We start from the raw sequence: 22,540 nt of genomic DNA on the forward strand, positions 1-22,540 counted from the left end.
CTTGGTTTCCATAAGTAAAGCTTCTTCGTATAGAAAGTTATTGTCTTCAAGATCCAATCATCAATCAAATAGATTGAGTCAATCAAATCAATCTTGATGTGGAATCCAAACCAGATCACTAGCCGTTATATGATTGGGCTTGAGTTACGTTCTGTCGAGTTCTGGATGTAAAGTCTCGAGAGCAATAGACTTTACAATCTCGAGTCCGAGTGTGATAGACTTTGCAATCTGAGTCCGAGCATATTCTCGCTTCCGAACAGATTTAGTTTTAAGGTCTCGAACACCATCCGAATAAGTTCGGCTCCAACATAGAGTCTGTCTTCCGGTTCAGCTTCAGATAGAGTCCGTCTTCGGTTCATCATTCACGTTCAGTCCGGAATTTGTCGAATGAGCAGACTTCGATGTAGAATAGACTTTGACACTAAAGTCTGGCAATCTTCAGACTTTGACACAGAAGTCTGGAAATCTTCAGAATATACTTTGGACATGTGTTATGTTCAGTCTTCTGGCAATCTTCTGACTTTGACAATATCCTTTACATGTTCTATCATCTGCATGGTCTTTTCCTTAACCATTAAACATGTTAGTAGCCTTTAATTTATTTTGTCATCTTCAAAACATCATAAGGGATTTCCCTAACACTCATCTGTGTTCATCTGCTTTCTCATCGCGCCATCGCCAGCTCCCTATCGTGCCATCGTCTGTCGTTCCATCGCCAGCTCCCATTGCTTTATTTCATCCATCCCCGGCTTCCTCATTTGTAAGCTCGCAAATTTCGTCGGTTTTTCTAAAATTTTCTTTCGGATTAAAGCTACTAGGGAGCCAAGCATCACATTCTTGGTTGTAAAGTTCGATGGTATACTTGGACTTGGGTTTAAAGAGACTCAGTGGGTGATGCTACTCCTGTGTGGTAAGTCAGTGCATGTCCACGACTAACTGTTAGATGCCTTTCAACACCTTCAGGAGTGTATGTACAAACCAATGTCTTATCATTTGAAATTATTCCTTTCCTTTGTACCTTTATTGAATCTCTAAATTAGAGGATATGTGCAGGTATAAAAAGGTCAATCAAGGGCTTATCAAGGAGCCAATATTTTCATTTTGGTTAAATCGCAACACTGAAGGGGAAGAAGGAGGTGAAATTGTGTTTGGTGGGGCTAATTCTAGTTACTATAAGCCATAAGGGAGAGCATACATATGTTCCTATGACTTAGAAATGCTATTGGCAGGTTGGCTACCAAGACCTAATAGGTTTTTTGTCCATACTTCGGGTATTCCATTTAAGTGTCTATTTAATTGGTTCTTTTTTCAATTAACAGTTTAAGATGGCTGATGTCCTCATTGGAAATGAAACTACTGGTAAGTGTTTATGCATATTGTTATTATGCGTTTCTAGATCAATTACCATTCTTTTCCTCCTCCTTATGGCATTAAGTCATTACAAACTCTCTTTTTAAGATTTTGTGCTAGTGGTTGTTCGGCCATTGCAGATTCTGGGACCTCCTTGTTGGCAAGCCCTACTGTAAGTTTCATAAGTAGTGAGAAATTACCATTGTTCATTATATTGACAAATCCTTTTACACGTTGAACAGTGTACATGTGCCTGAGTGGCAGATTCAATATATTTGACTATTATCATATTCTGCATTATTCGAATTTATATTTGTGAATAAACTTGATTAGTTTAGTGTTTGAAAGGGATGAAAATTTAAATAGGTAGTCAATCTTTATTTCTTGTTTTATTGGTTTCACTTTTTAACTTTTATATCAGAGGGAAAAACTTATTTAGTTCTATAATGTGAGAGGAATACAATAGGAACTCATCTTTCATTTCTGTATTCACTAGCTTCTTTATTTGAGATAATTATGCAGATATTTTCCAAGAGCTTTGAATGATACATGGCTTAAATTAACTTTTGTTGATTGAACATGATACTAGCAAATGGGTTTCATCATCTGTTCTATTGCCGTAAAATCTCCTTAGACCATATTAATCCGTTGTGGAAAGTGAACTATTAAGATGATGATAAGGTAGGGCACCTTTAGATATTCTCATTCAGTGGCAATGGTTATTATGATCAATAGTTTTTTTATTTATATAATATCTGATTACTTGGTGCTGCGCTGGATTTGGTTGACAGTTCTTCATTTTAGGGTTGTCTTTTGTCTTGTCACCTTAGATGCTTCCACTTGGAACCATCATATAAGTAAGACTCACCCATAAGCTCAATTGTCATGAGCAAATCAACCTTAATGTTGCCTTTAAATTTGAGGATAACAATATGGGAAGTTGAGAGGGAAAGGTTGGCTAAAATTGGGGACTATTTATCAGTGTGGATTGGCTTATGCTGATCGAGATTGTAAACGCTTTATCTTACAGATGAGTGCTGTACAACAATTTTTATGCAAAACAGGTTCCAATATAAATAGGGTTAACCCTAATCCCGAACCGGAAAAACAGGGTGGGTCGGAAATAGGGTCTAATGCAAATAGGGTCGAGTACAAGGTTCAAAAAAAGAGAACCGATTATAACAGGGTCGGGTACAGGGTTCAGGTCTAGACCCTACCCACCCTGGACTCAATCATCCCTACTCTAAATGGGCACTATTCACGGGTGCTCTTTGCTGGGCATTTTTGGCACTGTTCATCCATCCGGTATCCTGTTCGTTTCCAGAGTTTTAGCCGTCCATTTGGGACAAAATTTGGAGGACAGGTCTTCTGACCTTCCTCTTCTTCTTCACCGAACGGTTTTCCCTGATTTGGTCTACAAGTCAAGATCTCCTCCGCCCTAGGGCATGCTCGCGATTCTGCTCTACTGGTCTGGGTTTTGCTCGGTGTTGGTGGCTCAGCTAGTCATTTGGCCCGTGCTTTGGAGGTCAAGGTCGCCCACCATACCTCCTCTACCCCATTAAGCCTCTTCTTCCAGTTCTGCCTCTAAGCTCATATCTCGCTTACTCTTGTGAGTCGCGAACTATTCCTGCAAGTTTGCTGGTGCTCAGCCTATGTGTCTTGGTCATTCGCTGGGGCTAAGACTGGGAAGATAGGCGCGATTTGTCTTCCTCCTATTCCACACGAAGCTACATCCCCTGTTTTGGCCTGCCCCCTCTCTAGCCTCCTTCGACGCGTTCGAACCATTACTTTCCCGCCCCAATTTGGTTGCTGCTGCGTCTGGTGTTGTTTGCTGGGCCATCTCTGAGCAGGCATGACTTGCTTAATCTCCTTCTTTATCCTGCTGAAGCCTGCCCTGGTATGTACCATGCCTTCTAATGGTCTTCTTGTGGTAGTGTGTGGGTTGCATATTAGGTGTTTGTGTTATGGCCTCTTCCACTTTTGGTGTGGATGGCCTTTCTCGCGAGGCCCAGCAAGTTGCTAGCACCTCAATGGGGGTGAACCCCCTCCTCCCGTGCCCACGTTGGCATGCCCTCTATGCCTTTAGGTTAGTCCGACTCCTACAAGTCGGGCCTTGCAAGTCCGAGTGACAATCAGAAAGCGCCAAAGGCCCTAAGCCTGTTTGGGTCGTTCTCGTGGCCAAAGCCATGCTCGGTTCTCCTCCAAGCGACCGCACATCACTGCCTAGCAACCAGGAGACTCGAACCCTACCCCTGCCCACTCTTGGGCGAATGTTACACGGCTTGCTATGAAAGGATACGACATATCCTATGCTCCCCCTTCCTTTGTGGATAACAAGTTGATTGTCCATCTCTTGGAGAAAGTTTTGGAGGCAATCGATCCCAAGTGGCACGAGTGTCTCATTGGGTACTATGTTGGAAAGAAGTTTCCCTTCAAATTCACGGAACAAGTATTGATGCAGACTTAGGGCTTGAAGCTTGTGGAGGTGATGGCGGATAATCAAGGTTTCTTTTTCTTTCATATCTTGGACTCGGCTTTTTAGCAAAGGATCCTTGAAGATGGGCCCCTCATGGTGGCAAGGGTGCTCCTCATATTACAGCAATGGCGACCACTCTTGGAATTAAAGAGAGATAATCGAACCTCTGTTCCAGCCTAGATTAGATTGAAGAACCTTCCTTTTGATTTGTGGTCAGCGCCGGCAATTAATGGCATTACGAGTGCGGTTGGTAAACCCCATTTATGTCGATCAATGCATAGAGCAATTGAAGATGCTTTCTTTTGCGAGGGTGTGCGTAGAGATTTATGCTAAACAACCGAGGTGCACCTCGGTGGACGTGGTCTTGAATGGGGTTTCACGCTCGATTGCTATTGAGTACGAATGAAAGACGATTGAATGCCCTATTTGTGGCGCTTTCGGGCACAGGTGTGAGGAGGTCACAGCCAATGTCAACCCGAACAGAGTCTTGTAGCAGGCTCAGCCCATCACCGGCCCTTTCGTCTCTGCCTAGGGCCCTGATCCTGCTTCGGTCGTGGTTGAGAACCCAGAGGTGTCGCAGCAAGGTTGGAAGTCAGGTCAAGGGGAAAAAGAAGAAGCCATTGCAATCGAGGAAGGGTCCCTCATCCCGCCCGTCTTTCACCAGTGAAGTGGGCAGTATCCTTAAGCTCAAGGACTCCACCTTTGAAAAGGGTTGCCCCCTTCCTCTTCTCGCAAGTCTTTGAGGGGTCTTAGATTGTCAAAGCCGGTGTCCCCTCCTTCTAGCCATGTGGAGGAGAGGCTTAGTTCTTTGCTGGAGATCCCCTTTCCTTCTCACGCAGAAGACAAAAACCCTGCTGAAGCCTTAACCTTCGGTCCGCTTGGTCCTGGTGATGGTTTGGAGTTCTTGAGCAGCTTTAGTAGCTCTGATGATGACTTACTCTCGCTTGGCCTTTCCTCGAAGGCTCCTCCTACTTCAAGAAGAGTCAAGACCATTCAAGAGAAGCTATTCGCCCTTGATCCAGCCCCGCCTCCTTCTACGACCCCTGCTACTTCGGCAGCTAGTAGACAGACCCTAGTAGGTGGAGGTAGGCCTGCACTCCTTACGGTTCTGCTGTATATTATATTATATATCTATGTGTATTGGTTTTTGGAATGTGAGAGGTCTTGTTGGTCCCTTGAGGCAAGTCGAAGTTAGGAACCTTGTTTCTGCTAATGGTCTTTGTATGTTGGTTTATTAGAGACCAAAGTGCCGGAGTCTTTGTTTGGTTCCATTTCTGCTAGGCTTTTGTTTGGGTGGAATTGGGTGGCCAATTATGACTCCTCCCATAAGGGTAGGATTTGGGTTAGTTGGAACCCTTTTTTGGTGAGTTTTGAAGTGGTTTCTTCCAATAGTTAGGTGATCCATGGTAGCTTGAAGTTCCTTATGTCTGGTATATGCTGCTACATCTTGGTGGTATATGCCGAACATACTTTTATAGCTCAAAGGCCTCTATGGGCGGACTTTGTAAAGATGAATGCTTTTTTCTAGGATTTGGCTTGGCTGGTGGTCGGAGATTTCAATGCCATTAGGGACCCTTCTAATCGGTTTGGGAGCTCTGACACCTAGATTCTTTCCTTTGATGAATTCAGTCACTGTTTAATTCAGTCAGAGTTAGAGGACCTAAAGTATGTTGACTTTCGCTTTACTTGATCTACTTCTTCGAGGGTTAACCAGAAGGCTAGGAAGATAGATCGTGTGCTTGTCAATGCTAAATGGAGCTATGATTTCTCTTACTCGGAAGCGTCTTTTCTGGTGCTTGGCATTTCTGACCATACATCGATGGTGGTTAAAGTGTTGCAACCAATTTTTCGAAGAAAGCCTTTTAAATTCTTTAATTTATGGACTAAACACTCGTCCTTCCATGACATTGTTTTGTAAGTATGGGAGAGCCCAGGTGATGGGGTTCCCATGTATAGATTGGTGAGTAAGCTGAATGCCCTTAAAGGCTGGTTGAAGCAACTCAATAGTCTTTTTCTAATATCTCCGAGAGGGTTGCTAATGTGAGGAATGCTTTAAGGCTCACCCAGATTGGCCTTCAGCAGTACCCAACCAGCTAGCTTCTTGCAGAGTTGGAGAAGACTCATCGAAGGACTTTTGTGGAGTTGAGGAATCAGGAAGAGTCCTTTAAACAGAAGTCCAGGATCAGGTGGCTCAAGGAAGGTGACCGGAATACCAAATTCTTTCATCACTCCATCAATAGGAGACAACTGAGGAAAATGATTCTATTTATTATGAATACCTCTGGTAATATTGTTTTGGACCCGAGCTTAGTTCAACAGACCTTCGTCTCTCATTTTCAGGAGCTCTTGGCACCGTGCATGTTGTCTTCCAAACCCTTTTTGTTGGATCTTCAAGAGGTCATTTGGTGTCCTCTCAAGGAGGAACATGTTAGATTTCTCTCTTGTCCCTTCATTGATGCAGAGATTCATGATACATTGTTCTTCCTTGCTCAGGGGAAGGCTCCAAGGCCAGATGGATTTGGAGTCGAGTTTTTTAAGCATAATTAGGAGATGGTAAGGCTCCAAGAGACAATATTCTTCTTGCCCAGGAGCTGCTTGTGGGATTCCATCTTGGTCCATACGTTCCTAAGTGTGCTGTCAAGGTGGATTTTTAGAAAGCTTATGATACGGTGGACTAAGATTTTCTAGAGCTGATTCTTCGTGAGTTTTGATTCTCGGACCACCTAGTTCGGCTTATCATGGTATGTGTGCGGACTCCAAAATTTTCTATTTCCTTGAATGGCAAACTTCATGGGTTTTTCCCTAGTGGCCGAGGCCTTCGTTAAGGGGATCTCATCTCTCCCTATCTTTTCACTTTGGATATGGAGGTCTTCTTTGGGATCCTTAGTGCTCGTGCTAGGCAACCGGGATTCAAGTTTTTCTGAAGATGCAAGGCTGTGTGTTTATCTCAACTATTCTTTGCGGACGATGTATTCCTGTTTTGCGGAGTTGATTTGGTCTCGATCTCTCTCTTGAAGGAAGGTTTGGATAGCTTCTCCGCATGGAGTGGTCTAAGGCCTAACACCAATAAAAGTGAGATCTTTCTTGCTGGAGGGTCGGTTGAATTGCGGAATGAGATTTTTCTTGCCCTTGGTTTCCTTAAAGGGAAGTTGGTGGCGTGTTATTTGGGAGTTCCTATTATCTCATCAAGCCTCGGCAAGGCGGACTGTGTTTCCCTAGTTGATCTTGTCACGACCAAGGTTCAATCCTGGACTTAGTGCTTTCTTTCCTTTACTGACCGTCTTCAACTAAAAAGGTCAATACTTCATGCGATCCAAGCTTATTGGGCGAGTGTTTTTACTATCTCATCAAGTCTCAGCAAAGCGGACTGTGTTTCCCTAGTTGATCGTGTCACGACTAGGGTTCAATCCTGGACTTAGCGCTTTCTTTCCTTTGCTGACTGTCTTTAGCTAAAAAGGTCAGTACTTCATGCGATCCAAGCTTATTGGGCGAGTGTTTTTACTATCCTAGTTACAGTGCTGGACCGTATCAAGTAGATCCTAAGACAATTTCTCTGGAAGGGCCCAAGCCTAGGGAGGGGTGGAGCCAAAGTTTCCCGGGAAGACTTGTGCCTTCTGAAGGAGGAAGGAGGGCTAGGCATTCGTAGATTAAGGGATTGTAACAAGGCAGCGATGCTGAAGCACATCTAGATTCTGTTCACGGACAATGAATCCTTGTGGTGCAAGTGGATTCATACGACGTTCCAGAAAAGGAAGCATTTTAGGGTGGTTAGTAAGCCTACTGTCTGCTTTTGGGCCTGGAAGAGAATCCTCAATCTCAGGACCGAATTCCGACTCTCCTTTCTCTAGAGGGTAGGTGATGGCCTTTCTGTCTCCTTCTGGTTTGACCATTGGCACCCGAGAGGCCCCCTAAACCTTTTAATATCGGACTCTTTGATCTATAGCTTTGGTTTTACCCAGGCATGCTACAGTGGCGGATTTTTTTTCACCGTCTGGCCAGTCCATGAGGATAGTTTTAGAGTCTTGGGAGCAGCCTATTCCTATCCTTTCTTAGGTACCGGATTGTTTTACTTGGCTACCGCATCGGTGTGGCATGCCATCAGAAGAAAGAAAGCTTGAGTTGATTGGGCTTCCTTAATCTGTAACAATGTTATCGATCCGAGATATCAGTTCAATCTCTGGCTTATTACTAAGAACCGTCTTCTCACCCAGGCCTTGCTTTTATCGTACGGTAAGATTGGGGATGTATTGTGTGCTTTTTGCAAGCTGACGCTAGATTCCATCAATCATCTATTTTTTGGTTGTTACATCACAGCCAACTTTGCCTACTTTTGGGCTACTAGATGCAACCTCCCTTGGCATAACAGGGCTTGGTCGGAGAATCTTTGATGGGCGTGGAAGTTTCTATCTGGTAAGGACTTCTATTGTTCCATTGCCCGCTTTTCCTTTGGTGCTCTTTGTCACCTTATTTGGAAGTACAGGAACAAGAATTTGTTTAGAGAGCATACTTTGGCGGCTCCAGCCGTGAAAAACCATCTCATTAAAGTGGTTAAGGATAAGGCCTTAACATTTAGAAATGTTGAGGATAACCCGAGAAGCAGGAGAGTTCAACATAGCTGGGGGATTGATCCTTGCATCTTCTCTTCTACTCCTGCGGATCCGTAGTGTTCCTTATTTGTGGGTGCTATAGTTGCTGCTGGATGGCTCAAGGATGCTGAGATCTCACTATTGGGGTCGTGGTACGAGTGGTGGATTTGTTGTTTGGTAATCTATTAGCTCGGATCGATCCGCTGCTGCCATGGATCGCTTGGTTGAGTATTGTTCTTAGAGGATGACTGTGCTCTTGTCTGGGGGGTTTTTTGAGGTGTGGGCTGCCATTGTTTGGCTAGCTGGTTTCCTTCTTTTGTTTGCTGGTTGTTGTCCCGGTTGTTGCCTTGGTTGTGCTAGGAGTAGCCATGTGGCTAGTTGTGCCTTTGTTGGCTTCTCTTTTTTTATTTTTTTCTCGGTACCCTTCCATTCATTATGCCTTTGTCTCATTTTGAGTGTAAGTTTTGGTGCCATGACAGCTTGTATATATTGGTTAAAGCTCTATAGAATTATTACTTTCACCAAAAAAGAGACTCTAAATTAATCTAACTTGAAACCCTTGATCTGATCCTCTAGACCCTTTTGGAGTCACATGCCAAAAACCACTTGGAGTTTCTTGCCAAGTATTCCAATCGTTTGTGAAAAAACACTGAGTTTTCATTAAATTGCCCTTTAAGAAGAATGAGGATGTCAACTGAACCAAAGCAAGCCCCATATGAATGAATCCATCAAATCTGTAATTAACCCATGAAGAATTCAAAGATCTCATCCAGCAAGGACTTATTGAACCCACAAACTCATAGTGGGCATGTGAAGCATTTTACGTGGAAAAACATGCTAAACAAGTCAAAGGAGAAAAGAGATTGGTCATCAATTACCAATTTCTTAATTTGTTCCTCCAAGATGATAAGTTTCATTTATCCATCAAGAAAACTTCATTCTCCAGTCCATCAAATGCAAAAATGTACTCGAAGTTCGACCTAAAGGCAAGATTCTGACAACTTGGAATCCATCTAGAAGATAGACATAAGACGGCATTCTGCATACCAAACCAACACTTCCAGTGGAAGGTCCTTCCTTTGGATTGAAGATAGCACCGTCATTGTTCCAAAAGGCCATGTGCAATATATTTCCTCCAATCAGTGCAAGTGCACAGATCTACATCAATGACATATTGCTCTATAGCAAAGACAAAGAGTCTCACTATAAGTTGCTCACTCAATTTGCTCATATTGTCAAGCAACATTACATTATGTTATCATAGAAAAAGATGATTGCCCAGACGGATGGCGGTCTAAATACTCAAACAAAAGTTACAGTCTCTACCTCTTCTTCAAATTCCCTCTGAAGGAAAAAGAATTCTTTAGATTGATGCTAGTGACAAATATTGGGCACCTTTTCTTTTTGAAGAACAACTTGAGGTAAGAAGAGAATCTATGGACACAAGAGAGGAAGATTCTCCCAAGTAGAAATTCATTACCATTCTATGTTTAAAGAAATCTTGGCTATCAACTAAGGAATTAAGAAATTCGAATTCCATCTTATAGGTCACCATTTTCTTGTTGAATTGGACATGTCTTCCTTTCCCCAGATGTTGAAATTCAAATAAAAGACAATTTCACACCCATAGCTTCTAAGGTAGTAAGAATGATTTTCCAAATTTTCTTTTGAAATGAAACACATGCAGAAAAGAAAAAGAATGTGCTTGTAGATTCTCCAAATAGGTCAGATCAAGCCCCTGTGGAGGAACATGTTCACAAGTGCAACAGTTAGTGGCCAAATTTGAGCTCAACCAATGTTGCAAAGTGGCTAAGCAGGGAATATCCTCCTAAAATTCTAGGACTCATTCTAGGTAATGTTGCCTTTGAAAGCTTAATTGATCAACTATGGGTTTATTAGCTAAGAATCTGCATATGATAGGCCATTAGCCGAAGACCCATACTCATCTGAATCCATCTCCATTGATTTACAATTGGCTTCTCCCACTTTCGAAAATTGATCCCACTAGCCACAACCTTAAACTAACTAGTCCTTTCCATTTGAGAAAAGAAGAGTAGATGGTCAATCTTCATCAAGAATCCTTGACGACCCTGTTACTGATAAGCTTTTGTCACAATGAGAGATTGACAACCTTTTTCGTGCCTTTTGCAAAGAAAAATGCAAAGACAGCTCATATAGCTTTGATAGCTCAGTAGACAACACTGAAGGTGGATTTAGCAATAAGATAGGGTAGTGTGCTTTGCTAGTGTACTAGGTGTGGAGCGCTTTGTGTGCTTTGTACTTTACCATTTGCTTTAGTAGGCTTGGCATACAATGTGCTTTATTCGTAATGCTTTAAGCATCTTTTGTACTATGTGCTTTCGTATCTGTTGCTTGTAACATCATTAGAGGGACTTGTCCTCTATATGCCTTGTGATGTTCGATGTGACTCATGCTTATATAAGACTATTGACACTTGATCTTTAACCAACATGTCGATAAATGTAGAAAACTCAAAATTAAGGTTTTCGATCATGATAGAGTCCATTTCTCGAACAAAAGGTGTCATTTTTTTGTTTCTTTCTTTTTTTCTATCATTGTTAAACAATTCCCACTCATTTCCAAAAAAATCCAAAAGGTCAAATGGTTGACTTTTTAGTTAACTTTTTAATTAACCTTTTGATCAAAAGTCAACCCCGGGTTAAAAGTTGGCTTTTTGCATAAAAAGATTCTAAACGGCGTTAATTTCACCTTAGCTAATTTAATTTTTGAAAATTTCAAAGATTTGACCCAAAAATTAATCTTTTATGAAAAATCAATTAAATGATTGACTTTTGGTCAAATCATTGACAAAAAAAGTGGAAAATTTTAAAAAATCCATGAATCATCTTGTTTTTGCCTCAATTTGACTTTATCATTGAAAATTTTGCAAAAATCGATTAAGATCATTGTTTTCCAAATATTTCGATTTTGGGTTCAAAATTTACAAAAAATAAAATGACATCGTTCTAATCATAATTAAGCTTAGTTCCTTGTACAACATTTGATCTAAGGATCATTACACATTCACTCATTCAATCAATTTCGAGAATGGTTGGGTCGAAATTTAAATTGTCATTTTTAGTCATAATTTGAGAGTCCAAATCAATTCTTCATTATTTGCGAATGGGTACTTCCATTTCACTCATTTTTGTGAGATAAGTTCAAATCTAGGGTCAATTTTGGGAAATTCATTTAGGAACTTTTCAATTTGAGGAATTTAGCCTTCTTGAACACAAGAAAACTAAGCTAATGAACTTCAATTGAAGAAATTCAAGTTGACTCGTTTGAGATTAAGGTTTAAATTCGAGAATTAAGGTTCGATTTCACTATTAAACCTCAATTCAATTTTAAGTCACACCATTAAGTTGACCCATGAGGTGTGCCAATATTTGTCATGTTAATTAGGTAATTAGGCCAATAAAATATAACCAGATTGCGTTTATATGGTTTTTTTTTTTTGGTCGAAATAAACTTTCATATTTATATAACCGGTAAGTTACACCCTGAAGCTACAGCATCCGCAACCAAGAGATCAAGCAAAATAGCAGGGGGATTAAACAACCGGTTTTGGGCCGAGAAGGCAGTGCAGTGGGCCTTCGCGGCCCAGTCAGCGACCCTATTCGCTTCTCTCCTACAGTGATTCAGCATTAGGTTAGAAAACCATGAAATAAAAAAGATAGCCTCCCCTTGCAGCGAGCGAAGCTCCCATGGCGTTGATCCATCATTCCGCACGACTTCAATGAGAATGAGGCAGTCCATTTCAAGCACGATCTTATGATCTTGTAGATGTCGACTCAGAAAGTGATCAAGGGTATAGGCGAGTGCTTTAAACTCCGTTTCCAAAGCCGAATGAGATCGAAAAGATCTAGAATACAAATCAGTGATCCTGCCTTGATGATCTCTGCAGACACACGCCATTGATCCCTTTGTGCTCCCCGGATGATATGCCCCATCAATATTATACTTAAGAACTGCTAGATCGGGAGGTTGCCACAAATGATCAGGATTGAAGATCTGCCGTCTGGATCTCGAAGATGTAACCTTGGGAACAACAGAAGCTCTGGTCTGAGCAATCGTCAATTCCACTACGAGATTTGGGTCTGGTTCTTGATCACGGAAGACGAAGTTGTTGCGCATCCTCCAAATTTGCCACAGGGTATTGGCAATTAGTTCAATTCCAGGTATGGTTTTTGATGTGGTTGCGCTTTCTGTGGCTGTTCTTTCTGATAACCAGTGATCCATACGATGGACGGATTGAGGGGAAAAGAAAACATTGATCTCCGGATTTGTCCAAACAGCTCGAGTCCACGAACAGTGGAGGAAAAGGTGCTCGGTGGTTTCAGGAGCTTGCTGATGACAGAGCCTGCAGCAGGGGTCCTCAACAATGTGTCTACGATAGAAGTTGGCTTTAGTAGTAATTGCGTTCTAACAAACCGCCCAGGTAAACATCCTGACTTTTGGTGCAGTTTTCAATTTCCATACTCTTCGGCAAAGAGATTTAGGTGTTTGATAGGATGTAGATGTGCCGTTACCAGTGGAATGATCTGCGGTATGGAGAATTTTGTAGTATCCGCTCTTTATTGTATAGGCACCATCTTTTGTAGCTGTCCATATCAATTTATCTATGGAGACTAGAGGTCTGATTGGAATTTTGAGAGCTTGTTCGGTAATTTCTTCTCTGAATAGACCAAGGAGCAGAGTCTGGTTCCAATCATGGTGTATCGGATCAATAAAATCCGTCACCAGCATTGGTTCCTCGAGAGTCTTGGGGCCATAGAGAATTCCCATCGGTAGCCAGCGATCACCTCTTATGCGAATGTTTTGACCATTACCAATATACCAACATAATTGGGGAGAGATAGCATCTCTACCTGACAATAGGCTCTTCCATCCCCAGGAGGGACAAGGACCCGGTGTCGCCAAGAGGAAGTCTTTGGTAGGAAAATACAACCCTTTAAATAGTTGACACCATAGAGTCTTAAGCTGTTGCAATAAGCACCAAGCCTGCTTTCCAAGCATAGCTTTGTTAAAAGCTATAAGGTCGTGGAAGCCCAACCCACTAGTATCTTTGCTTTCTTTCAATACATCCCAACTTCGCCAATGAATACCTGCCTTATTCTAATCATTTCTCCACTAGAATCTTGCAATACTTTTCTCTATTGATTTATAGATTAACAGAGGGATCTTAAAAATAGACATAGCATAGTGTGGCAAAGCTTGTACAACAGATTTTATTAGAACTTCCTTCCCACCCTTGGATGTTAGCTTACTTTTCCATCCTTCCGTCTTAGCATGGACTCTTGCCTGTAGCCAAGAAAACATCTCCTTCTTTGAACGGCCCCATTCAGAAGGTATTCCCAAATACTTACCATAACTTTGCAACACAGGCAATCGAAGCTCCCCTGACATATTTTCTTGTAAGCGAGACGGACAATGTTTGCTAAAAATAATACCAAACTCGTTTCGATTCACTATATGACCAGTGGCCAAACAATATTGATTTATTATTGTTGCAAGATTCTGACATTCTGTTATTGTCCCGTCAAGGAAAAAGATTGCATCATCTGCGAAAAATAGATGGGAAAGGTTGGGACACCACCTATTGAACTTTATGCCTTTAAGATGTCCCACACTAACTACTTGATTGATTAAAGTTGATAGGACATTTGCCATCAAAATAAATAGATATGGAGATAAAGGATCACCCTGTCGGAGGCCTCGAGAAGGAATAAAGTTTGGCAAGGGTTCGCCATTAAATTTCACACTAAAAGTTGTTGTCGCCACACATTGCATGATCCATTGAACCCAGATAGGATGAAATCCCAATTTCAAAAGATAATCATGAAGAAAGTCCCACTCAACTCTGTCATATGCCTTTTGCATGTCTATCTTTAGGATTGCATTGAATTTCTTAGTTCTCTGCCTAGTCTTGAACAGGTGAAGAACCTCTTGAACAATTAAAATATTGTCTTGAATCTGTCGTCCACTAACAAAGGCTAACTGTTCCTTGGATATTAAAGAATTCAAGCAAAGTCTAAGATGGTTAGCTAGTACCTTAGAGATGACTTTGTAGGCAAAATTGCATAGGCTTATTGGGCGATATTGCTCCAGTTGCTCTGGATGAGGCGTCTTAGGGATCAAGGCAATAAAAGTTTGATTGAGCTTGGAAGGCATCTAAGCTGAGAGAAAGAAATGCTGCACTAGGAGCACAAGATCATCCTTAATAATGTCCTAGTGTTTTTGGTAAAAAAATCCATTTAATCCATCCGGGCCAGGCGCCTTGGTAGTCCCCAACTGAAAGGTGGCTCGTTTTACCTCCTCAATGATTGTCATGGCGATCAACTGATCATTCATTTTAGAAGATACAATTTGCTGACATTGGTCAAGGATAGAGCCATAATTTCGATACCCTCCAGATTTATATAATTCAGAAAAATAAGCAATAGTCATACTTTGTATCGCTTCTGGGTCCCGAATCCAATTCTTATTTGCATCTTGCAACATAGTAATGCGATTTCTATTTCTTCTCTAGATGGTGGACGCATGAAAGAACTGCGTATTCTTATCCCCCCATTGCAACCATTGTATTCTTGATCTCATTGCCCAATATTGCTCTTCCATTTGCCAAGTCTTTTTAATTTCCTCTCTGATAGTCGATGCTGCCTCTCTATAATTAGTAAAGTTTTGCTGGTTGGTCAAGTCTTGTAATTGTTGTTTTAAGGCCATCACCCTGGCATGTCCATTGGAAAATTTCTTACGACTCCACTTAGAGAGAGCTGTGATGACTTTCTGTACCTTTGCAATGAAAACCAGATGAGCTGCAAAATGTGAATTCCAAACCTTTGATATAATCTCACGACATTCAGCTTCGTCATTCCAGTGGGCTTCAAAATGAAAAGGCTTATTGTGTCATTTATAAGTGGCTGGAGTCTGTATGATCAAAGGGCTGTGATCGGAACCTACAGCAGGTAGCGCAAAAAGCTCTACTTTTGGAAACACGAGGCGCCAATCCATTGAACACATTACTCAATCTAGTCTTTCTTTCACAAGCTCTTCACCTTCTCTATTATTCGTCTAGGTGAATTTACACCCTTTACTCCCTAGTTCCATAAGCTCACACTCATTCAGGACAGCACAAAAAGATAGCATCCTAGATAATAAGTCCGCAGGTTATTTGCCAAACTTCTTCAAGGATAGAGAAAATCGTTAAAATCTCCAGCACATATCCAAGGGAAATGATTCATACGGCTAATCATCCTAAGTTCATCCCAAAAGACCTGTCGATGGTGATAGTTAGAAGGAGCATGAATACATATTAGGCGAAAAGTTATGTCTTCCTGTATTATCCTACAAGTCATATCAAGCATATGCTGTGAAGAACGAGCCACTTCTATAGATACCTGATCATTCCACAACACCGATAATCCTCCAGCCAACCCATCTGGGTTGAGAATATATGAATGCTGAAAGTGTAGGGTACTTTGAATTCGTTGAAGCTTGACTTCAGGGTTTTTCGTTTCCATTAAAAAGACTACATCGGGCTTTTCTTTGGCTGTCATGGCCTTTAGAGCTTGAACTGTCAGGGCATTGCCCAAGCCCTAACAGTTTCAAGTAATTATCTTCATTTGTGGGTGGGTGGCTGTTTAGGGCCAGCCACCATAGCCCATGCTCCTGCTTCCTCAGCCATCAGGACAGGTGTTTCCTTAAGAGTAGCCTCTTCATGGTCCCCAAGCAACAGATGTCTTGACTCATAGGGGTTGTACCTCTTCAATTTTTTGGCCACCCCCAACTTTGGTGTTGTTCTCGTTTTCTTCAGCTTGTGGTGTATCGACACTTCCATAGTGGAAGTCTGAATACCTTTTAACTTTGTATCTGCAGGTAACAAGGCGGTATGAAGGGGAATTCCTTGCTCACTGGATTGCTGAAGGGGCTGCTACTCCATAGGTAAGTCATGGGTCCGAGTGGTAACATCGCCACAAGCCAGATGCTCTAAAGTCACATTTACTGGTGGGGGTAGTAATGGGGCGTTCGGTATCTGAACTGGTGGAGTTTCAAGGACGACTTCATCCAGTTCTTTTGGGTTGTCTTGCGCAGCATAAAAGGTGTGCCAATATGGGCTACGCTCTTGAACCTCCGCCCGAAGCCATTGGCCATAGGCCATTTTGCCTCGACCATCTAACTTGGCCTCATCAAAAGGTATGTCCTTACAGTATGTCACGTAATGACCCAGTTTGCCGCACCAATAGCAAAAATGCGATAGTCTTTCATAGCGAAAGTCGAGCCAAAGAAGCTTCCCCTCTATTCTGATGAGTTTTCCTGTTTTGAGAGGTTCTTGCAGCGGCATTTCCACTTGAGCTCGAACTGATCTGGATGAAGTCCCTTCCCTTGAATCAAACCTGACTTCCAACACCCGACCCAAGTGTTGCACCGCCTTGCTAATCATCGCTTCAGTACTCTATTCCAAAGGTAAACCAAATACTTGAACCCATAAAGCGCACGTGGAGAAGTCATAGCAATGAAAGGGGGTGTTTGGGGTCCATGTTTTGAGCAAGACAAGATGACCTGAAAACAACCAAGGTCCCCCATCGAGCACTTTCTGTCGATCTGCTTGAGACTGAAACTTAACTGCGTAGATTTCTGCCTCTCTCTACGTTATGTCAACTTGTTCAATGCGCCAGACACGCTTAAGAGTGCTTTGTAAGGCTGACAGATTTATTGACGGGTTGGAGAGAATATATCCTGTCATGGTTAATCGGCACTCATCTATCTTTTCAGGTGGAAGTACATCATCCCAGTCATCGATTTGCTGCTCCGTAGTAAGGCGGCCTAACCTATTACACAAAGCCGACAGTCGCGATGAATCAGCATGACTTGCCGATGCCATGAGAAAGTCCACAGCGGAAGATAGACAGGGAAAAGGGCAGACAGTTGCGATACCAGATGGACAGCCTTGAACTCAACACAATCCAGAATAATCTCCTATCAATTATAAGGTAAATGCCGCCAGCTCCATATAATTGGCCATATAGCTTCCTGTTTACGAAAATCGTATCCGAATTGACAATACTTGAACCATATTGGGACCCACAATGCAATATCCTGTAAACCCTGGTCACCAATATATAAATTTGCTACACTTCAACTGCAGATGACTAACCTCGCGGACATGCAGCCATCAATTGAAGACCTAGTAGGCAGGCGGCAGTAGACCCATGGGAAATTGACAGCCTGAAGAACATCTGCCGGTTGTACTGAGTGAAGCACAGCTGAAATCACTACCTACTTACTTACTGAATTGTAGAATCGAAAACTTTGCCGAGAATGCCCATCATCGAGAGCGATTACTATTACCTCAGTAATCGATGAAAGGAAGCGAGATAAAACAGCGAAAAGAAGGGAGGGTGGGGTCCGACGAAGATAAGAAAGGAACAGAAAGGAGAAAAAAGGTGATTAGGGTTTGGAAGCAACCATTGTGGTAGAAAGTCAGCTCTACATTTAGAGAGAAAAGTGGTTGAAAAGAAAGTCAGTCTAGGGACTTTGGGCTTGAGCTGTTTGACTCACGTTTATATGGTTTTATTAACCTAATTTCATCAAAATTGGATTGTTTCTCTTTAAATTGGATCATTTTTTTTTTCCAAATTGGACAAGATTTCCTTTCAATTTAGCTCTTGCGTAGAATTTAGAACCCTAAGGACCAAGCCAACTGAGGAATAACCAAATCGATTTAACTAGCTCAACCAGCCATCGGCGGAGGAGGTCGATTTAGCCCTCTGCCAATCGACTCTTGGTGGTCGGCCACCACCCATGAGCTTTCCGTTGTGTGTGTTTCATTCTCATGCCCTTCAATTTTCCATATTTCGTGAAAATGCCCCCAATTTTGTGAAATTACAAAATTACCCTTAATTAAGCCCTAATTGCAAATTCGATTTAAACTCCCCTTTCGACACATCGACACCATCTGGATGATCATGTGACACATTTTAATCTTGATTAGCACTTAATAGAATTAATTAGGCTCTTCGATCAAGTTTTGACCGTCGGATCAAACCGATAAGATTTAATTTTGAGGCATAGTGCATAAGACATTTTCTCTCTAAAACTTAGGTGGGGGGTCTCATTTACATTTTTCCAGATCTAGAAATTTCTGAAAGCTCTTTCACTCTCTCTTGCTTTCTCTCTCTCTCTTTTCTCGCTCGCTCGCCTTTTGCTGCGTTGCCCGCTGCTTGTCGGAGCTCTCGTCGATCGAGCACCACAGTCCATTAGCTCTGTTGGTTCCCCTTTTCTCCCGCTATAGCTACTTGGAGCCCCAACGACTGTCGGAACTCCTTGATCAGCCCAATCCATTGATCGGATCAATCATCGTTGTAGGTGTCGGTGATTTGAACTGCTAGCTTTGTTGCTGCCTCTGGCAACAAGTTGGAAGTCATCCTTCCTTGGTCGTAATGTGTTTGCGATAGTCATCATTGGTCCATTCCTGACTTTCAAGTGGTTGGAGCTTAGCCAAACGGTGACTGGACCCTCTCATCGTCGCTGATTCTCTAGTTCGTGTTCCATCAACGCTCGATCGGTGGTCCAGCGGTCAATTCATGGTGTTCTGGCACCGATCCGATCCCTTTGGTGATCCTTGGCCTCTATCCGACGATCTTCGACATTTGTAGTCCATTGTGGTGCCTTGATCATAGCTTGATCAAGTTCATTTTGTTTGTCAAAAATCAGGCAAAGGTAAGCGCCTTATCCTGAGCTCAATGAAGTGAAATCTCATGAGCAGATCGGGGCTAGAGTTCACACCTAGAGTTTGTTTGATGATAAGTATCATATTATAGGATGTTTAGGATGATCTAGAATGGATATGGATGATTGATTATGGTTCATGATGGTTGATTGCTTGAATGATGTGGTTCTGCAATTTCGGATCCCTAATTGGACTGTTTGGATGTTTGCCTTGGAACGACCTGGTCATTGTACTTTTTTGTGCTCAATTTCTTTACAATATTTGAAGACAGTTTGAATATCTTTCCAATGAGCCGTAGAATGCTCCGATCCAGCTTCGTTTGATATGATTTTGTCTGTCCAAAGTTGAGTTTAGAATCTGTTATTTGCTTGTTCTGTTGATTTTATGGTCTGCAATGTTTGTTAATTTGCTTGTTCTGTTGATTTATGGTCTGCAATGTTTGTTAATTTTTCACCGATTTTCGTGTTTTGATTTTGAAGAGGATTTCTCATGAAAGTTGCACGAAATTGCTTTGGTCATGACACATATTTTTTCTAGATTTTTTTGGAACAGATTTGATTAGGCAAATCTTAAAAAAATCATCCTCATAATGATTTGCCCTATTTGAGTCCGATGTGTGTTTGCTTTAAAATTAGGTAGTAAACATGCTTAATTAGATTTATATCCTCATGAAACTCGTAGAACATGTCATAAGCTTTCTAACAAGGTATAGATTGTGCCAAACGGTTATCATTTGCTAATTCAATTGCTTACACAAAGTCATGCTTGGATTGCTGCAATTTGAGACATTGAATGTTTTGCTCTGTTTTTGATGTCTTAATTTAAAATGATCATGACATTGCATTCTACACATAGGAATTTTCGTAGATTTTTACCATATTGTTAAATGATTGAAAATCGTCCATGTTTTGTGCAATCCTTATTGCAATTGCGATTGATTGTGTTCCTGTGAAAATGTTTTCTATTGAACTCCTTAAGAGAAAAATTGGCATATGATGCCTTCTAGACTACTTAGAGCACATCATAAGTTTCGAAATGATGTATGAAATGCATCATTTGAAGATCATTCGTTGTGTGAAAATCATTTACCAAGTTGACATGTCACTGTTGAAATCGTTATGCATTCTGTCATCGGTGCTTCTTAATGATAAGTCACCTATTGACATTAATAAACTTGTGTGATTTTTTGTGCATCCATCTAAGGTTAGATGTTTTCATCATATTTGTTCATCGCATTTAGCCCTATGTCATTTTTTTTTGGTCAGTCCCTATGTCATGTTTGAATGTCATAATTTTCACGCATAATTTAGGTAGCTTAGTGAGCCTATTGTCATGCATTATACTCTGCCATGCCTATGACTAATTTGCACACTTTTGCAATTGTTATCAATTGAGCATAAATTTGATCTCAATTAAACTTGATGTCTCTTAGAAGGTCTTAGGGACGTCTTAAGCTTTCTAAGGATGCCAATTTTGTCTCATTGGCATATTGTTTGACCCATTTTCCATTTTTGCAAAGTTCGCTCTAAAATCTGCTATGATTGAAATTCGGAATGCTTGTTCTATCCTTATTGAGTCAGACCTCCTATCATTTTTGTATGAATTTTTTGGTAAGAATTTTAAGGTCAAGTCCTCAATGGAATTTTCTTGTCTTCCTCATGAATATGTTGTGGTGAAATTTCAGATTTTTTAGACATCATTTATTTGGACAAATTGTTGTTGATGTGTCATGATGTCTTGTTGCCTTGTTCTGTTTCTAATGCATTATCTTGTGTTCTTGGATTTTTATAAATTCATACTAGCTTATCTTAGGAAACTCCCTTCATGAAAGTTGTTTTTTATTGTATGCTTGATGTCCTGTAATTTTTTGTAGGGCCAGTTATCCATGAGTCCTATCCCAATTGCTGCGATTTTGATTACCCTGTTTGATGTTTACTGTTGTGATTCTTTATTGCAATTCTATTCTAGGATTTTTTAAAATGATTTGCATGATGAATTGAAACTATTTGTCTTTGCAAGTTTTAATTCTTATTGTTTGAAATTCATGTACAAAAATTCTTAGCAAATAAAAAGTATTTTACTATACTTTAAAACCCCTCGAATGTTGCAAAACAAATTGAAATTTCATGTTTTAATTGATTTGAACCTAGTCTTTATTCATGTGATGCCCATGTGAGAAATTTTCATTCTTAAAAAAATGCTTTGACGTGGTTTGAAGGAACACTAGCTACAATTATAAGTCATTTAGTTTAAGAGTTTTATATAAAGTCTATAAAAGGCACGTCTTGTAATTGTTTCTAATAAAGTAAATTAAGATGTTATAAAGCAAAGGCTTATTTTTGTCCTTTCGAGTGTTGTCAATTAGAGTTATTCACCTTGAAACTCTATCGATCAAAGTTTAAACTTGCCGATTAAATTTGATTTGTGCCAAACTACGATTTTCGTGCAACAGTACTTAGGTTACTGTTTGGCTTAAAAAGAGGCACCAGATAAGCTTATTTTGTAATGACCCCAACTCTATCCTTAGGGTCTCGAGCTACAAGGGTTATTTTCGCAACGTCCCAGGTGCATCGCCATGTAATTTCTTTTTATCTTTTCATTGAACATATATGGAAGCATACATACAACACTCAGACAACAACAAGCAGCTAGGAAAACAATCATTTACATGCAAACAATTACATCAATTACATTTACAAGCTCTTCTATGATGGGCCATTATAATTACAACCACTACATGTTCTATGCTCAAAAGGCCGGGGTAAACCTTAGCTTCTTTAGCAAGACTGTAACTCCTCCATGCCTACAATTTTGAAAAACAACAAGGTGAGTCATGGACTCAGTAAATAAAACGCCTAATTTTTTACCAGAAGGACATCTCATCATCAAAATCTAGCAAGTACAACACTCGCAATCCAATGTCGATAACAGATCAATAACAAACTTATTGTTATCCTTGACTACATGCAAATATCCATCACATGATGCTTCAATGCATACTTACATCTGGCTTATAAAAAAACATGTCAACCTATCATACTTATTCATAACCGGCACTCATGCAAATTCATTTACTGTCGTCTTGGCTTGATCGAGGCTTCTAGCTTCTTGTTGGGCTTCTTGGCTCAACCAAGGCGTCCCGACTCAACTAGGGCATCCGAGCTCAACCCTAGTATTCTGGCTCAATTAAGGCATCCCGGGACTAGCTTACCCAAGGCATTTGGGCTCAACCAGGGCATCTCGTTCAATAAACGAGGCATCGCCACCAACGCTATGTGGTGATGGACTCTTTTTCCACTTTAAGTGCATCATAAAAGTACATCACACAAGCCGGTTCTTACATTTCTTCTTAGTCCACTCGCACATGGCCCAAAT

General features: G+C 41.1%; 2 long non-coding RNA genes across 2 annotated transcripts; both read left to right on the plus strand.

Moving 5' to 3' along the window:
- Positions 1-12,142: 12,142 nt before the first annotated feature.
- Positions 12,143-16,674, plus strand: LOC120288103. The gene is made up of 3 exons (XR_005546363.1): positions 12,143-12,614; positions 12,732-12,874; positions 16,312-16,674. It is a non-coding gene; the product is annotated as an uncharacterized LOC120288103 (long non-coding RNA).
- A 5-nt stretch (positions 16,675-16,679) lies between these two features.
- Positions 16,680-17,945, plus strand: LOC120288102. Its single transcript, XR_005546362.1, has 3 exons — positions 16,680-16,899; positions 17,209-17,426; positions 17,582-17,945. It is a non-coding gene; the product is annotated as an uncharacterized LOC120288102 (long non-coding RNA).
- The last annotated feature ends 4,595 nt before the right edge of the window (positions 17,946-22,540 follow it).

This window comes from Eucalyptus grandis, chromosome 9 (assembly GCF_016545825.1).
Source record: "Eucalyptus grandis isolate ANBG69807.140 chromosome 9, ASM1654582v1, whole genome shotgun sequence".
Lineage (NCBI taxonomy): Eukaryota > Viridiplantae > Streptophyta > Magnoliopsida > Myrtales > Myrtaceae > Eucalyptus > Eucalyptus grandis.